Raw genomic sequence first — 17,080 nt, 5'->3', positions numbered from 1 at the left:
TTGCAATATGACTCAGGATATATAAGCCAGATCAGAATCCCAATTTGCAGACACGGTGTTTCGGGGTGCTTGCCCCTCGTCAGTGCAAAGTATGGGGGTGTCTGATCTGGCTCATGAGAAAGCTATGTGGGGACCACGGGGGAACACTATTCTCCTTAAGGAGACTTTGCAAGCCAGTCTGGCTGCCAGGTAAGGGGACTTATAGCTGCAATGCCCCTAAAATTCCACAGGGGAACACTATTCTCCTTAAGGAGACTTTGCAAGCCAGTCTGGCTGCCAGGTAAGGGGACTTATAGCTGCAATGCCCCTCTGGGAAATATTCAAATTGTCTCTCCAGTAAAGGAGACAAACTCTAGCACAGCGCCACCTATTGGAAGTAGCGATCCTAAAAGTCACAAGTGGATTTTTGACAATCCTTTGCAATATGACTCAGGATATATAAGCCAGATCAGAATCCCAATTTGCAGACACGGTGTTTCGGGGTGCTTGCCCCTCGTCAGTGCAAAGTATGGGGGTGTCTGATCTGGCTCATGAGAAAGCTATGTGGGGACCACGGGGGAACACTATTCTCCTTAAGGAGACTTTGCAAGCCAGTCTGGCTGCCAGGTAAGGGGACTTATAGCTGCAATGCCCCTAAAATTCCACAGGGGAACACTATTCTCCTTAAGGAGACTTTGCAAGCCAGTCTGGCTGCCAGGTAAGGGGACTTATAGCTGCAATGCCCCTCTGGGAAATATTCAAATTGTCTCTCCAGTAAAGGAGACAAACTCTAGCACAGCGCCACCTATTGGAAGTAGCGATCCTAAAAGTCACAAGTGGATTTTTGACAATCCTTTGCAATATGACTCAGGATATATAAGCCAGATCAGAATCCCAATTTGCAGACACGGTGTTTCGGGGTGCTTGCCCCTCGTCAGTGCAAAGTATGGGGGTGTCTGATCTGGCTCATGAGAAAGCTATGTGGGGACCACGGGGGAACACTATTCTCCTTAAGGAGACTTTGCAAGCCAGTCTGGCTGCCAGGTAAGGGGACTTATAGCTGCAATGCCCCTAAAATTCCACAGGGGAACACTATTCTCCTTAAGGAGACTTTGCAAGCCAGTCTGGCTGCCAGGTAAGGGGACTTATAGCTGCAATGCCCCTCTGGGAAATATTCAAATTGTCTCTCCAGTAAAGGAGACAAACTCTAGCACAGCGCCACCTATTGGAAGTAGCGATCCTAAAAGTCACAAGTGGATTTTTGACAATCCTTTGCAATATGACTCAGGATATATAAGCCAGATCAGAATCCCAATTTGCAGACACGGTGTTTCGGGGTGCTTGCCCCTCGTCAGTGCAAAGTATGGGGGTGTCTGATCTGGCTCATGAGAAAGCTATGTGGGGACCACGGGGGAACACTATTCTCCTTAAGGAGACTTTGCAAGCCAGTCTGGCTGCCAGGTAAGGGGACTTATAGCTGCAATGCCCCTAAAATTCCACAGGGGATTTTGTCCATGTTCAGTTTTAGGAATCGAGCAGAGAAAAAGGATGAAATAGCAGACAGACATTGTGGGATTCTGGTTAGTAGAGAGGTAATGTCAGGTCCAGAGAGGTAGATCTGCGTATCATCAGCGTAGAGGTGATACTGGAAGCCGTGGGACTCTAGGAGCTGTCCCAGGCCGAACGTGTAAATGGAGAACAGCAGGGGTCCAAGAACTGAGCCTTGGGGGACACCGACAGATAGAGGGTGAGATGAGGAAGTGGTGTGAGAATGGGAGACGCTGAAAGTCCGGTCGGTTAGGTATGAGGAGATCCAAGATAGGGCCAAGTCTGTGATGCCCAGAGATGAGAGAATCTGTAGTAGGAGGGAGTGATCTACTGTGTCGAAGGCAGAGGACAGGTCCAGGAGGAGGAGGACAGAGTAGTGTCACTTGGCTTTGGCGGTTAGTAGATCATTGGTGACTTTGGTTAGGGCAGTTTCGGTAGAATGATGTGGTCGGAAGCCAGATTGTAGCTGGTCAGAGAGGGAGCAGGAGGAGAGGTATGAGGACAGTTCAAGATGGACATGCTGTTCCAGTAGTTTTGAGGCATAGGGGAGAAGGGATATGGGGCGATAGTTTGACACAGAGGATGGGTCAAGGGAGGGCTTTTTGAGGATGGGTGTGATTGAGGCATGTTTAAAGCATGAAGGGAATACACCTGTTGTTAGTGATAGGTTGAAGAGATGGGTTAGGGCTGGGATGAGGACTGCGGTGATGTTGGGGATGAGGTGCGATGAGAGCGGGTCCAGTGCACAGGTGGTTAGATGTGATCTTGAGAGTAGAGTGGAGAGATTGTTTTCTGTCATGGTGGAGAAGCTGGATTTGGAGGAAGAGGGATGAGTAGCTATGATGAGGGGCTGTGGTGATTGTGGGCCAAAGCTTGCTCTGATGTTGTCAATCTTCCGCTTGAAGAAAGAGGCAAAGTCTTCAGCTGAGAGGAGAGGAGAGGGAGGTGGTGCTGGAGGACGGAGGAGAGGAGAGGGAGGTGGTGCCGGGGGACGGAGGAGAGGAGAGGGAGGTGGTGCTGTAGGATGGAGGAGAGGAGAGGGAGGTGGTGCTGGAGGACGGAGGAGAGAGGTGAAAGTGTTGAATAGCTGTTTAGGGTTGTGAGAGAAAGAAGATATGAGGGATGAGAAGTAGGTTTGTTTTGCAGCAGTGAGTGTGGACTTGAAGGTGGTGAGGGACTCTTTATATACAATGAAGTGCTCAGTGGAATGAGACTTCTTCCATCTGCGCTCAGCAATTCTGGAAGCCCGTCTTAGTTCTTTAGTCTTACTTGTGTGCCAGGGTTGCCTGTTGATTGTGCGGGTTTTGGTGTGTGTGAGGGGGCAGCTGATTCGAGAGCTGCAGATATTGTAGTGTTATATAAAGTGGCGGCAGCGTCTGCATCGTGTAAAGAAGCAATGTCTGTGAGAGCGAAAAGAGACTGAGAAAGTGAGTGCAAATCAAGGTGTTTGATATTTCTACGAGGGTGTGAAAGTTTGTGGAGGGGGGGTTGCATACTTAGAGAAGAGAGGGAAGAGAATGTTAGTAGGTTGTGGTCAGACAGGGGGAGAGGCGAGTTAGGGAGGTTAGATAGGGAACAGAGGCGAGTGAAGATGAGGTCCAGCGTGTGGCCATCTTTGTGAGTAGCTGAAGAGGACCATTGGGTAAGGCTGAAAGAGGAAGCGAGTGTTAGAAGTTTGGAGACAGATGAGTGGGAAGTGTCAATGGGGATATTGAAGTCACCCATGATGATGGTGGGGATGTCGGTGGAAAGGAAATGTAGTAGCCAGGTGGTGAAATGGTCAAAAAACATTCTGATGTTGCAGATCAAAGACTGATGGAGAGTTTCTGTTCTTTACTGACCATCTCAGTTCTGCTACATCTGAGTGACACAATAAGATGTTGCAGAGAAGCGACCGTCAGAAGCTCCTTTAGTCTTTGCTCTGCAGCATATCCTGCTTCGCGCAGATGTAGCAGAGCAGAGACCGATGTAGCCTCTGTAACTGTCTCTGCTCTGTTACATCTGACAGCTTCTGCACCACTACTTCTGACCGTCTGCTGAGAGTGAGATGGTCAGATGTAGCAGAGCAGAGACAGATATAGGTAATAGTAATATAATGTTGGGTCTATACAATGAAATGTGGTTACTATATGACGGTATTATGCTGATTCTATACACTGCAACCTCATTACTATATGGTGGTATTGTGTTGCACTTATACAATGCAATCTCGTTACTATATGGCGGTATTATGCTGGGTCTATACCATGGACAGAGTAAAGTAGGGTCTCCCAGCAGTAGAGGGCATTTCAGGATTGGAGTGTACTGACCTTAGGATACATCACATAAAAAGAGTTTCATAGTAGAAAAAGGGTCTCCCAGCAGCACAGAGTAATTCAGCAGAGAAATGTCCCAGTCTTATAGGAGGTCAGAGGCACAGAGTACTTCAGGAAAGCAGTAAGCTGTGAATGATGCAGGGTCCCCCTGGCTACACAGAGGATTTCAGGATGGGAATGTTGTGATAATATAGTAGGTCACAAGCTGGAAATTGCAGGTTTCATCCACTGCACAGAGTATTTCAGGAAATGTCTCTCTTTTCACACCCCCAGCACAGCGTATTTCAGGAAATTTCTTTTGTTCTGTCTCTCTCCACGCTTGCAGCACAGAGTATTTCAGGAAAATTCTCTCTCCAGCCCAACCTGGCCTCCCGTGGGGTCTGCCAGAAAAATGTTTATTTCCCATTGACTTACATTTTGCTTGTTACTAGAGATGTGCACTCACACTTGTCTCGAGGAACACGCATCCATATTAGTGCTCGCTTATCACTAGTGATCACTGTATTACCTGTACACTTAATACATAGATAACCTCTGTGTATAATGTCATCAGTGATCATTATTACCTGTATACTATATACAGAGCTCATGTACACATGTATTACCTGTACACTATATACAGAGCTCTGCCCCTTCTGTATGTAACACTAAGGGATCACTAGGCTAATTGACACTTTTGACTGCCAGAATGAGCTGGTGTTAAGGGTTCTTGGAAAACACAGGGAGAGCCTTACCTTGGACCCCGACTTAAGGGGTATGATATCTCAAAAACCAAGTGTTACATACAAAAGGGGCAGATCCCTTAGGGACAGACTAGTACACAGCTGTTATACAAGACCACAACATGCTGGTACCTGGCTAAATAGGAGTCTCCATAGCTTCTTCAGGTGCAGTGACTGTATCAACTCTAGAAGACCCTCAAAGTCGGTGGTCAGTGGAAAAAATGGTAAAGAATTCTTTTTGAGGAGTTTCTCTAACTGTAAGACCAGAAGGGTAATCTATGTGGCCACCTGTTAGTGTCCCTTAGACTACATAGAAAAGACAAAGAGAGAACTACCGTACGTAGAAGAGTTGGTGAACACATGAGGGACATGTGTGACGCCCTGGCAAAACCAGGTAGTCACAAAAGTGTCCACCCTCCTTGATACCACCAAAAACCCCGCACCCAGGTGCAACACACAGCCATTAAACCCTAGCCACCCCCTCCTGATAATAAGCACACACCAGTGGGCGGGATCAGGCGGATGAGAATGCCCACCTAGGGGTCTTGAGGTGTCAGGGGCAGTAATACGACAGTAGTTTGGAAGGTAGAGAACAGTTCTGACAGTTGGAGCTGACAGTTCAAGTGTAGTTGAGTGGAAGTGAAGAACAGACTGAAGTGTAGTCAGGGGTAGGGGCCCTTGGATTACCCGGCTAGGTGGCAGACAGTAAACAGGGCCACAGGCGACGGAGAGACGGTCGCGGGAGACCTTAAGTGGACCGGGGCAGGGTTGTAGCCCGCCGGTGCCGACAGCGAGAATCTGGTCTGGAGGCCGTGCACAGATGGGGTTGCCTGGACGCTAAGACGAGGAAGGTTGCAAGACCCTTGTTAATCAACCAGCAGAGGACGAGGTTTCAGGCCTTGTTCTCCGAAGCCCAGAGAGTGAAACGGCAGCCCAACGCGGGGGGATAGGGTGTCCGTCAGAACCCACAGAAATCCCAAGAGTCAGATTTTGCGGGCCAAAGCTCCCAAACACACACAGTACTGGGAGTGGACTTTCCCGTTCCATACGGAGTCGTCCCACAGAAGAGACAAACACAAAGTGCAGGAGGACCGGGTGTGGGACCCGAATACACCCCCCAATGGTAACTGGTCACTGGCAACTTGGTTTACCACTGGACTTGTGTGAAATTACTGAACTGTGAGTACACCATTGATCCCCGGTCCAACTCGGCGTGTCCCCTCCAGCAGTCATTACTCCCGTGTACTGAAACCGGGCCCCGGGACTACACCTTCCCTACCCGTGGAGGGGATCCCATCTTTGCTGCCCCCGCTCCACCAGCCCCGGGCGCCCCATCACCAGGCAGCGGCGGAGGTGCAACACACAGCCATTAAACCCTAGCCATCCCCTCATGATAATAAGCACACACCAGTGGGCGGGATCAGGCGGATGAGAATGCCCACCTAGGGGTCCTGAGGTGTCAGGGGCGGTAACACGACAGTAGTTTGGAAGGTAGAGAACAGTTCTGACAGTTGGAGCTGACAGTTCAAGTGTAGTTGAGTGGAAGTGAAGAACAGACTGAAGTGTAGTCAGTGGTAGGGGCCCTTGGATTACCCGGCTAGGTGACAGACAGTAAACAGGGCCACAGGCGACGGAGATACGGTCGCGGGAGACCTTAAGTGGATCGGGGCAGGGTTGTAGCCCGCCGGTGCCGACAGCGAGAATCTGGTCCAGAGGCCGTGCACAGACGGGGTTGCCTGGACCCTAGGACGAGGAAGGTTGCAAACCCCTCTCAAATTAACCAGCCGGGGACAAGGTTTCAGGCCTTGTTCTCCAGAAGCCCAGAGAGCGAAACGGAAGCCCCACGTGGGGAATAGGGTGTCCGTCAGAACCCACAGAAATCCCAAGGGTCAGATTTCGCGGGCCAAAGCTCCCAAACACACACAGTATCGGGAGTGGACTTCCCCGTTCCATGCGGAGTCGCCCACAGAAGAGACAAACACAGAGTGCAGGAGGAAGGGACACCTGTTTACTACACCCGGGTGTGGGACCTGAATACACCCCCAACGGCAACCGGTCACTGGCAACTTGGTTTACCACTGGACTTGTGTGAGATTACTGAACTGTGAGTACACCATTGATCCCCTGTCCAACCCGGCGTGTCCCCTCCAGCAGTCATTACTCCCGTGTACCATCAACGGGCCCCGGGACTACACCTCCCCTACCCGTGGAGGGGATCCCATCTTTGCAACCCCTGCTCCATAAGCCCTGGGCGCCCCATCACCAGGCAGCGGCGGTGTTACCATCCCTCACCGCAACGCACGGGTGGAGTCGCTGACACAACAAATCGCCTGTAAATATCCCCTCTTGCGACGGTTGTGAGGACGGATGGCCGTGCGAGCCCGGGTCCGGTCACCACTAGAGCCGCAGCAGTGAACCCCGGATCCGAGTGGCCCCAGAAGCTGCAGCGGTCCCCGCCCGCAACCAGCGAGATACAATACTTGGAAGGCATATCAATGGGTTCCATGGAGGGGAGACCATGATAAGATTCTTCTTAGAAAAGAATGTGAGTGTATTTTTAGGATGGAATCGGTATACCCGGGGGGGGGGGCTTAATGAACAATTATCTTTTGCCGGTTTTCTCTGACCCGAGGGTGCTGTTTTTTGGTAATTCTGATGGGTATGCTTGTATCCTGTAATAGGGAGGTACTGTATATTAATAGAAGTATGAACATAAGAGTGCACTGCATATGGTCCCCTCTGCACCTTTGTCATTGTGTTACGAAATCCCAAATCACCCCTTTAATTAATCATTTATATCTGGATCATCCCACATCATTTTAACTATATAGCGAGCTTTACACGCTACGATATCGTTAATGAATTATCGTCTGAGTCACGGTGTTTGTGACGCACATCCAGCGTCATTAACGATATCGCAGCGTGTGACACTTATGAGCGACCTTAAACAAATCGCAAAAGCGGTCAAAATCGTTTGCCGCGGAGAGGTCGTCCTGAAACAAAAAATCGTTCTCTGCTTATTAGCGATGTTGTTCCTTGTTCCTGCGGCTCCATACATCACTATGTGTGACACCGCAGGAGCGACGAACATCTCCTTACCTGTCTCCACCGGCAATGCGGAAGGAATTAGGTGGGCGGGATGTTAAGTCCAGCTCATCTCCGCCCCTCCGCTTCTATTGGACGCCTGCCGTGTGACGTTGCTGTGACGCCGCACGACCCGCCCCCTTAGAAAGGAGACGGATCGCCGGCCAGAGTGACGTCGCAGGGCAGGTAAGTCCATGTGACGGGTATTAGCGAGGTTGTGCAGCACGGGCAGCGATTTGCCCGTGTCGCACAACCGACAGGGGTGGGTACGATCGCTTGTGATCTCGCTAGCGAGATCACAGCGTGTAAAGCCCACTTATGAGTGTGAATAATTTATGTATAGAATGAATATCTAATAGTTATCGTGTTGGTGGCCTGTCATATGGTCATTATAGCCAGTTATTTTGAGTCCATATTAGTATCATTGAGCGCTCTTATCATATTTCGGCCTTGGGTGGCGTTTGATCACTATCGGTTATCCAGGGCATAGAATCAGTTGTAGTGTAACATTTATCGCTAGATTTTAATGTTATGTTAATGTAAATCGGTGGATTATCTAATGTTAGTCCGGTTTTAATAATTATATGATCATGCGTTCCACCCTGGAGAGAACATTATTTCCGGTAAGCAGTATGGGAGGGTCACATCCGGTTTTGAAATTTACATGATTTTGCCTCAATTCTGGAGAGTATAATATCACTTCCGGTTTCTGGCCTGGGAAGTGTAACGTCACATCCGGCTTTATAATCAACATGGTGGTGCGGTTCAGCCTAGAACGCAAGCGGCATCCACGTTTCTGGAGAGTATAACGTCACTTCCGGTTTCTGGCCTGGGAAGCGTAACGTCATATCCGGCTTTATAACCAACATGGTGGTGGAATTTAGCCTAGAACACAAGCGGCATCCACATGTTTCTGGAGAGTATAATGTGACGCCCTGGCCAATCAGGTCATCACAAGGGTGCCGTGCAATCTGCCCTTCTGCATGGTACCGGCTCCTCATATAACTCTTATATACTCATAATAGTTCATAATCTTTTCCATAACATCACTTTGGTGTTGCTACCAACAAGTGTACACATATTCTGAGGAACATCCTGCACCACACCCACCAAACACACAGCGGTTAGCCAGTCCCTACTGATTACCCTAATCCGGCCATGGCGGCTGAGGGATCTGATCTGCCCTCGCTTGTCGCAACCACTCCACAGTCACCTGCCCCATCCTCGGCGGACGCCGAGCCGCCACTATCCATCCCGGCAGCGGAACCTGCAGTTTGTTTTTGTGAAGCTCCAGCAGCAGTTCCAAGGTCCGTCTCCATCCCGGTCACGGTCGCCTGGAGCCCGGCCAGACCAGACCCAGACGCATCACCGGGCCCGTCCTTAGAGGCGGAGCACCCGGGCCCTGCAACCCCGGCAGTGGAGCAGTCGGGCCCACTACTTCCATCGACAGGAGTGGAGCCTTTTGGTGCACCGGTTCCACTACCGGGCGGCATCCCGACGGCTGTCAGGGCCGCTGCAGTTTACTTGCTACCAGTGTCAGAAGCTGAGATACAGCCTAACATTGACCCCCGTGCGGGAGCGATGCACGGGCGACAGCTAATACAGTTCCGTACGAAAGCGGTAGCCAGGGAGAGACACCAGAGAAGAGTTGCCACTCAGGAGCTTGTGAGTGAAAACGCCACCTGGGTATGGGGCCCATGGTACGGTGGCCAGAGGCTGCGCTGTGCCCTGGAGGGGCCACCGGCGCAAAATGATCTTGATTGTCCACTGCAGTAATATGGCGGCTAAACAAAAATATGGTACTGTAAAAATGTTAGGTATCTGTGCTTTCCATTTGTTATTTTCCACAGTGTGTTATTTTCCATATAGAAAATGTTAGAAAATGAGAGAACCAAAGAAACACTAATTGCATGGGAAAGTAACCTGATTTTCTCTAAATTTGCAACAGTTGTACTACGGTACAGGACTTTTTGGTATGGTTTTTATAGAGACTTCTACATTTCATAGTTGATTAAAAATGGACCACGGTCACAGGACTGGCGTGACCAACACAAACTTGTGTCTTGTAAAATGACTGCACCCGGTGTGCCATCTGAGTCGTCTGGCACACTCCGGGACCTTAACCCGGCCCAAGGACCCATCTAGGTTTTCAGGGGAACCAGGTTGTTTGGGTGGGGGGGTTATTGGGATCTGGGACTGGACTGTCTCAAGGAGGGACCGCAACGTGGAAGGTTGGGTCCCCGCTGCCATCAACACCGGCGGCGGCCCTGTGGCAGACGAACTCGAGTTTAAAAAAATGTTTGAAACAGTTTAAGAATGCACCTCCCCTGTGTGGGATGAACCAGTTTAAAAAATAAAAATGTTGTTAACCCTTTTTCCTCCTTTTAAAAAAAAAAATGCTTGGTGTTCTGTGGCTCACAGACGAGCCATGATTAACCAAGGGGGAATGTGACGCCCTGGCCTATCAGGTCGTCACAAGGGTGCCAAGCAATCTGCCCTTCTGCATGGTACCCGCTCATCCTTGGTTACGGGTCCTGTCACTTTGGTGTTGCTACCAACAGGTGTACACAAATCCTGAGGAACACTCTGCACCACACCCACCAAACACCCATTGAGCAGCCTGAGGGGAATAGGGCCACCCAGATGGAGGGCTGGTAGAAGGAGGATAGAAGTGTCAGTGCAGTCGTAGAGTTGAATAGTGAGGTGGAAGGAGAGACAGCGGTGACAGGTCACGCTGTGGAGCTGGGCTCCTGTACCTGTCCCAGGTGCCAGACGTTGGCCTGGGCAGAAGGAGCTGGAACCGCGGTTGCAGGGGGTAGTGGCAGGGAGCACGGTGCTGCTACAGAGAGCAGGCCGGCTGCCTTGTGCTACAACCGGGCAGGGACCAGGGCACGACAGGGTACACGGACCCTAGTAGCTTCACGCAGCCCAGTAATTCACCCGACGGGAACGGAATCTTCAGGAACAGTTCCCCACCCGCTCCAGAACCGGGGTACTAGCGCAACGAGGGGGATAGGACTTCCCACAACTGTCCAGAAAATCCCAAGCGTGAACCCTGAGAGCAAGCTCACCCTGCTAGCCACGCAGGTGAGCGGGACCCGAAATGCTTCAAGTGTCAGGGATCCACACGTAGGACACACAGTGCCAAGGGACAAGTCTTCAGGTCAACAGGCAACACCAAGAGGACACGGACCCAGCGTGCCCGTCCAAGGACCACAGAGCACTCAAGAGTTTGGTTTACCTGATGTCAGCATCAGTGACTTTGGACTGTGTGAATACACGTTACCCCCCTTGCACCCGACGGGTTCCCCACGCCATCCATCACCGGACCCCGGGACACCACTCCCCTGCCCACGGAGGGGTTAACAACTTCAGCTGCTATACACCAGCGTCTCCGGGCTCCTCAAAACCGGCAGTGGTGGTCCCTCACGTTACCACACACCGTGGGTGGCATCATGAACATTATCCCAAAACCACAAACAATTCCCCCCTTTATTTCCGAGGGTACCGCGTGATGCCGCCTCAGATCCGGAGACCCCTCGAGCCACTACGGATCCGGATCCGAGCAGCCCGTCGGCTGTCGCGGGGGTGGCACACCTTATAGGAAAACTTGGTGTCACGAACAGGATGCGAGCAGGACCCACTAACCTGGGTGACGTGCTCCTTGAAAAGTGAAAGTCGCGATCCAAAATCCCTTTTTCCGTGACGCCCGTCATTTTTCCATTATTTTCGCACCAAAAACACCATCTTCTTGGAAAAGGGCGCGAAGCCAAAGCCCCGCCCTTCGTCTTCAGCCTGAAACAGGAACCGGAAGTTCCCAGAGGACCACAGCATGCGAAAGAGTGCTGGGAGAACACCGAGAGGGCGTGCCCGAATGTAGAAAAAGCGGAAGAGAAGCAGGGACGCCAGGACTCTGCAATACTGTTCCTGGACAACGCAGAGGCAAGATGGCGGAGCAGAGCTGGTCACCGTAGCGTGCTGTTCCCGGGACCGCAACCTGGATCGAAGAAGATCAACATACAACACCGTGGAGACACCATCACGTGTTTCTCAACACAGTGACACTAGAACAAGGTCCCCTGGGAAAAATGCAAAACAAGAATGCCGCAGAGACACCATCACATGTTTCTTGTTTTGCATTTTTCCCAAGGGGCCCTGTTTTAGTGTCACTGCGTTGAGAAACACGTGATGGTGTCTCCGCGGTGTTGGATGTTGATCTCCCCGAGGTCAACCATCCTTACCTATGTAGTCTTCTACTAGGCATTGCTCACACTAGCCAGTTTCCTACACCACACTGATGAGGGGCAAATACCCCGAAACAGCTGTCTGTGGATGGATACCATGTTTGGCATAGGTGGTCTCCTTGACTGGAGACTGCCCTTCCCGTGGTTATTCCTTCCCGGTGAAAGACCTGGCTAGTTTCCTGCCAGCGTTGAGAAACATGTGATGGTGTCTCCATGGCATTGTTGTTTTGGATCGAAGAAGAGACCGAGCAGCTGTGCAGGAGAATGCGGACGCAGGCAGTGGCGGTGCGAGCCCTTGAGATCCAAATCTAACGTGAAGAAAGGGTGAGCGGTTACCCAGTCCCTACTGATTACCCTAATCCGGCCATGGCGGCTGAGGGATCTTTTCCGCCCCCGCTTGTGGCAACCACTCCACAGTCACCTGCCCCATCCTCGGTGGACGCCGAGCCACCACTATCCATTCCGGCAGCGGAAACTGCAGTTTGTTTTTGTGAAGCTCCAGCAGCAGTTCCAAGGTCCGGCTCCATCCCGGTCACGGCAGCTGTCGTCTGGAGCCCAGCCAGACCAGACCCAGAAGCATCACCGGGCCTGTCCTTAGAGGCGGAGCACCCGGGCCCTGCAACCCCCGGCTATGGAGCAGTCGGGCCCACTACTTCCATCGGCGGGAGTGGAGCCTTCCGGTTCACCGGTTCCACTACCGGGCAGCATCCCGACGGCTGTCAGGGCTGCTGAAGTTTACTTGCTACCAGTGTCAGAGGCTGAGATACAGCCTAACATCGACCCCCGTGCGGGAGCAATGAACGGGAGACGGCTAATATGGTTCCGTACAAAAGCGGTAGCCAGGGAGCGACGCCAGAGAAGAGTTGCCGCTCAGGAGCTTGTGAGTGAAAACGCCACCTGGGTATGGGGCCCATGGTACGGTGGCCAGAGGCTGCGCTGTGCCCTGGAGGGGCCACCGGCGCAAAATGATCGTGATTGCCCACTGCAGTAATATGGCGGCTAAACAAAAATATGGTACTGTAAAAATGTTAGGAATCTGTGCTTTCCATTCGTTGTTTTTCACAGTTTATTTTCCATATAGAAAATGTTAGAAAATGAGAGAACCAAAGAAACACTAATTGCATGGGAAAGTAACCTGATTTTCTCTAAATTTGCAACAGTTGTACTACGGTACAGGACTTTTTGGTATGGTTTTTATAGAGACTTCTACATTTTATAGTTTATTAAAAATGGACCACGGTCACAGGACTGGCGTGACCAACACAAACTTGTGTCTTGTAAAAAGACTGCACCCGGTGTGCCATCTGAGTCGTCTGGCACACTCCGGGACCTTAACCCGGCCCAAGGACCCATCTAGGTTTCCAGGGGAACCTTGTTGTTTGGGTGGGGGGTTATTGGGATCCGGGACGTTGGGACTGGACTGTCACAGGGAGGGACCGCAACGTGGAAGGTTGGGTCCCCGCTGCCATCAAAACCGGTGGCGTCCCTGTAGCAGATGAACTCGAGTTTAAAAAAATGTTTGAAACAGTTTAAGAATGCACCTCCCCTGTGTGGGATGAACCAGTTTAAAAAATAAAAAAATGTTGTTAACCCTTTTTCCTCCTTTAAAAAAAAAAAAAAAAAAAATATATATGCTTCATGTTCTGTGGCTCGCAGACGAGCCAAGTTTAACCAAAGGGGAATGTGACGCCCTGGCCTATCAGGTCGTCACAAGGGTGCCGTGCAATCTGCCCTTTTGCATGGTACCCGCTCGTCCTTTGTTACGGGTCCTGTCACTTTGGTGTTGCTACCAACAGGTGTACACAAATCCTGAGGAACACTCTGCACCACACCCACCAAACACCCATTGGGCAGCCTGAGGGGAATAGGGCCACCCAGATGGAGGGCTGGTAGAAGGAGGGTAGAAGTTACCCCTCTTGCACCCAACGGGTTCTCACGCCATCCATCACCGGACCCCAGGATACCACTCCCCTGCCCACGGAGGGGTTAACAACTTCAGCTGCCACACACCAGCGTCCCCGGGCTCCTCAAAACCGGCAGTGGTGGTCCCTCACGTTACCACACACTGTGTGTGGTGTCACGAAAATTATCCCAAAACCACAAACAATCCCCCCCTTTATTTCCGAGGGTGCCGTGCGACGCTGCCTCGGATACGGAGACCCCTCGAGCCACTGCAGATTCGGGTCCGAGCAGCCCGTCGGCTGTCGCGGGGGCGGCACAAAAACGTCACTTCCGGTTACTGGCCTGGGAAGCGTAACGTCACATCCGGTCTCATTACCAACATGGTGATGCGGTTCAGCTAAGAACGCAAGCGGCATCCACATTTCTGGAGAGTATACCGTCACTTCCGGTTTCTGGCCGGGGAAGCGTAACGTCACATCCAGCTTTATAACCAACATGGTGGTGCGGTTCAGCTTGGAACGCAAGCTGCATCCACATGTTTCTCTAGCCGGCACGGGTGAGCAGTAACAAAGAGGCATGGCTGCAATCAGTGGTCCGAGCATTATTATCACTAGTACTATCAATTTATGACTCTGCTATGTGAATAACCATCAACATGTATATGATGTGGGGGGTAGCTTTTAGGTTGGGGAGGGGGTGGAGCTAGAGCTGGAGGGAAAGGGGAGGAACCATGTGTGTTTGGTGTGCTATATAAGGCTACTTTCACACATCCGGATTTTGCTCTGCGGCACAATATGGTGTTCTGCAGAAAAACCGCAACCGGCTTTTGTAACGTCGGTTGCGGGTTTTTTTGCATAGACTTACATTAGTGCCGTATTGTGCAGCAGGGGCTTGCGTTCGGTCCGGTTTTTGCCGCATGCGGCAGATTTAGCCGATGCGGCGGCCGGATAGAACGTTCCCTGCAACGTTTTTTGCTCCGGCAAAAAAAAACACATCGCGCCGCATCCGGCCGCTGCGGCGCATTTTCAATGCATGCCTATGGATGGCGGATGCGGCGTGATGCGGAAAAAAACGCATCCGGCCGCCGGATGCGTTTTTTTCCACTGCGCATGCTCAGTAGCGTGCCTCAACCGGAAAAAAACGGACCGGCCGCATGTAAAAACGTATGCAAAGGATGCGGTGTTTTCGCCGCATCCGTTGCATAGGTTTCACAGCCGGATTGAGCCGCAGTGCTCAAACCGGATGTGTGAAAGTGAGCACGGTTTGCACTTTATTGCTAGATATGAGCACATTTCATACTTGTTGCTAGGGCAAGATAGGGCAGTTTAGGGATAGCCTTCGGAGAGTGGGGGCGCCATATCGTCTATTATTAGGGTGCCGACCTCTACGAGAGGTAGTGGACAGGAGGGAGGTTAGCCGGTAGGCTGTGATCTATAACCCTCCTCCCTATTTATCTGTGCACTTTAGCTAATTATATAGATGTATTTATTGTGTTTTGGATGATTTTAAGAAAGATAGAATAAAATAGATTTAAGCGTTACCTCATTATATGCAATATCAGGGCCCTCATAGGTATATCATCACACTCTTGCTTTTCACACCTCCATTGGTCCTTCCGCTCCCTTTTTTATGGAGTGTTTTTTTGTATATTCACTTAGTGCATTTTTTAAGTATAAATAAAATTGTACATTTTAGGAATTTTTTGTTTGTTAAAATATAATTGTGAGTTTCTTCCTTATCCCAGTTTGTTAGCCTACTTACCGAAGGATCATACAAATGTTGGCAGTAACCACATAATTTTTGACAATACACACTACTCCCAAAAAGCTACACATAGTTGACTTTCAAGTGAAATTTATGGAAAACGTGAAAGGTTCAGGCTACAGAGATATTTTACCGTGAAAGTCGGCATTAAGTAGAAACCGCAATGGGGGTTTCCTCATCACAATCAATGTATTGACACAAAAGCCAACACCAGTAGTGGGTACACCCCTCCCCCCAATTATCAGTGTCAAAATAACTTGTCCTGCGGCCTTCAGCATCATTTCCAGCTGACGACGCCTTCTGCTGGTCACCACTGGAGGTATTGACTGCGGAGGCTGGCATCCCACTCTTCTTCAAGGGCAGCCCTCAGGTCATTGAGGTTCTGGAGTACAGAGTTACGGCCTCTACACGGTGTCTCAGCTGATCACATAGGTTTCTATAGGATTAAGGTCTGGAGAAAGTGCAGGTGCTCCATTTGAGGTGCCCCAATGTCCAGCAGCCATTCTCCATTGATGTGACCTCAATGAGCTTGAGCATTATTGTCCATGAAGATGCACTTTGTCCATGCAGAGACACAATGACTGGATTAATGAGGTTATTCCAGTAATAGAGGTTGATGTACCATTCACAAGTGTAGAGCCGTTCTCCAGTGACTAGACACACCAGTCCACACTGTAACACCACCATCAAAGGCTCATCTGGTGACAGCAGCGGCTGATGCATAGCGCTCTCCTTCACATCTCCATTATTGGCGGCCATCATTTCTGCTCAGCATTACGCGACTTTCACCAGTGACCAGCACTGAGGCCACCAGTCCCTCGTCCAGCACAGATGGCACCTGTGCCTGGTGGGGTGGTCACTTACCTCTGCAGGTTGTCTAGCACGCAAACCACGCTGATGTAAACAATTTCAAACGGTCTGACGTGAGACTTGGGAGCCTCTCTCCTCTCCATTGTACCTGCAGTTGTGTGGCATTCATCGTCCGGTTTCCAAAGGCTTTGTTCACATTGAAGCAGTGATCAGTGTTGGATGTGTGACCAGAGGACGCCCACTTAAGTCTTTCTATGACTCTTCCAGTCTCTCTGTGTCTCTGAACATCTTGCAGGTGACACTCTGTGACTAGTGTTGAGCGAGTAGTTAAATATTTGAACTCGCTATGCTTTTAACGAGTACTATCCGCTACTCGCATATTTGGTATGAGTAGCAGGCGCAATGTAAGTCAATGGGAAATACTCGCTAAGTAGCGAGTAACTCGAAAGCCGTACTTTTCGTGCAAGTAGCGAATAGTTAACTACTCACTCAACACTATCTGTGACACTCCTAGCACAGTACAGTATGTACTATATACAGTGGGGAAATAAAGTATTTAGTCAGCCAGCAATTGTGCAAGTTCTCCCCTTATAAAGATGAGATTTGCCTGTAACTAACATCATAGGTGACCACAACTATGAGAGACAAAATGAGAAAACAAATCCAGAAAATCACGTCTGATTTGGAAGAATTTTTTTTTGCAAATTATGGT

The sequence above is a fragment of the Anomaloglossus baeobatrachus genome, chromosome 1, assembly GCF_048569485.1.
Source record: "Anomaloglossus baeobatrachus isolate aAnoBae1 chromosome 1, aAnoBae1.hap1, whole genome shotgun sequence".
Taxonomy (NCBI): Eukaryota; Metazoa; Chordata; class Amphibia; order Anura; family Aromobatidae; genus Anomaloglossus; species Anomaloglossus baeobatrachus.
Note: the sequence above shows the minus strand (reverse complement) of the source record.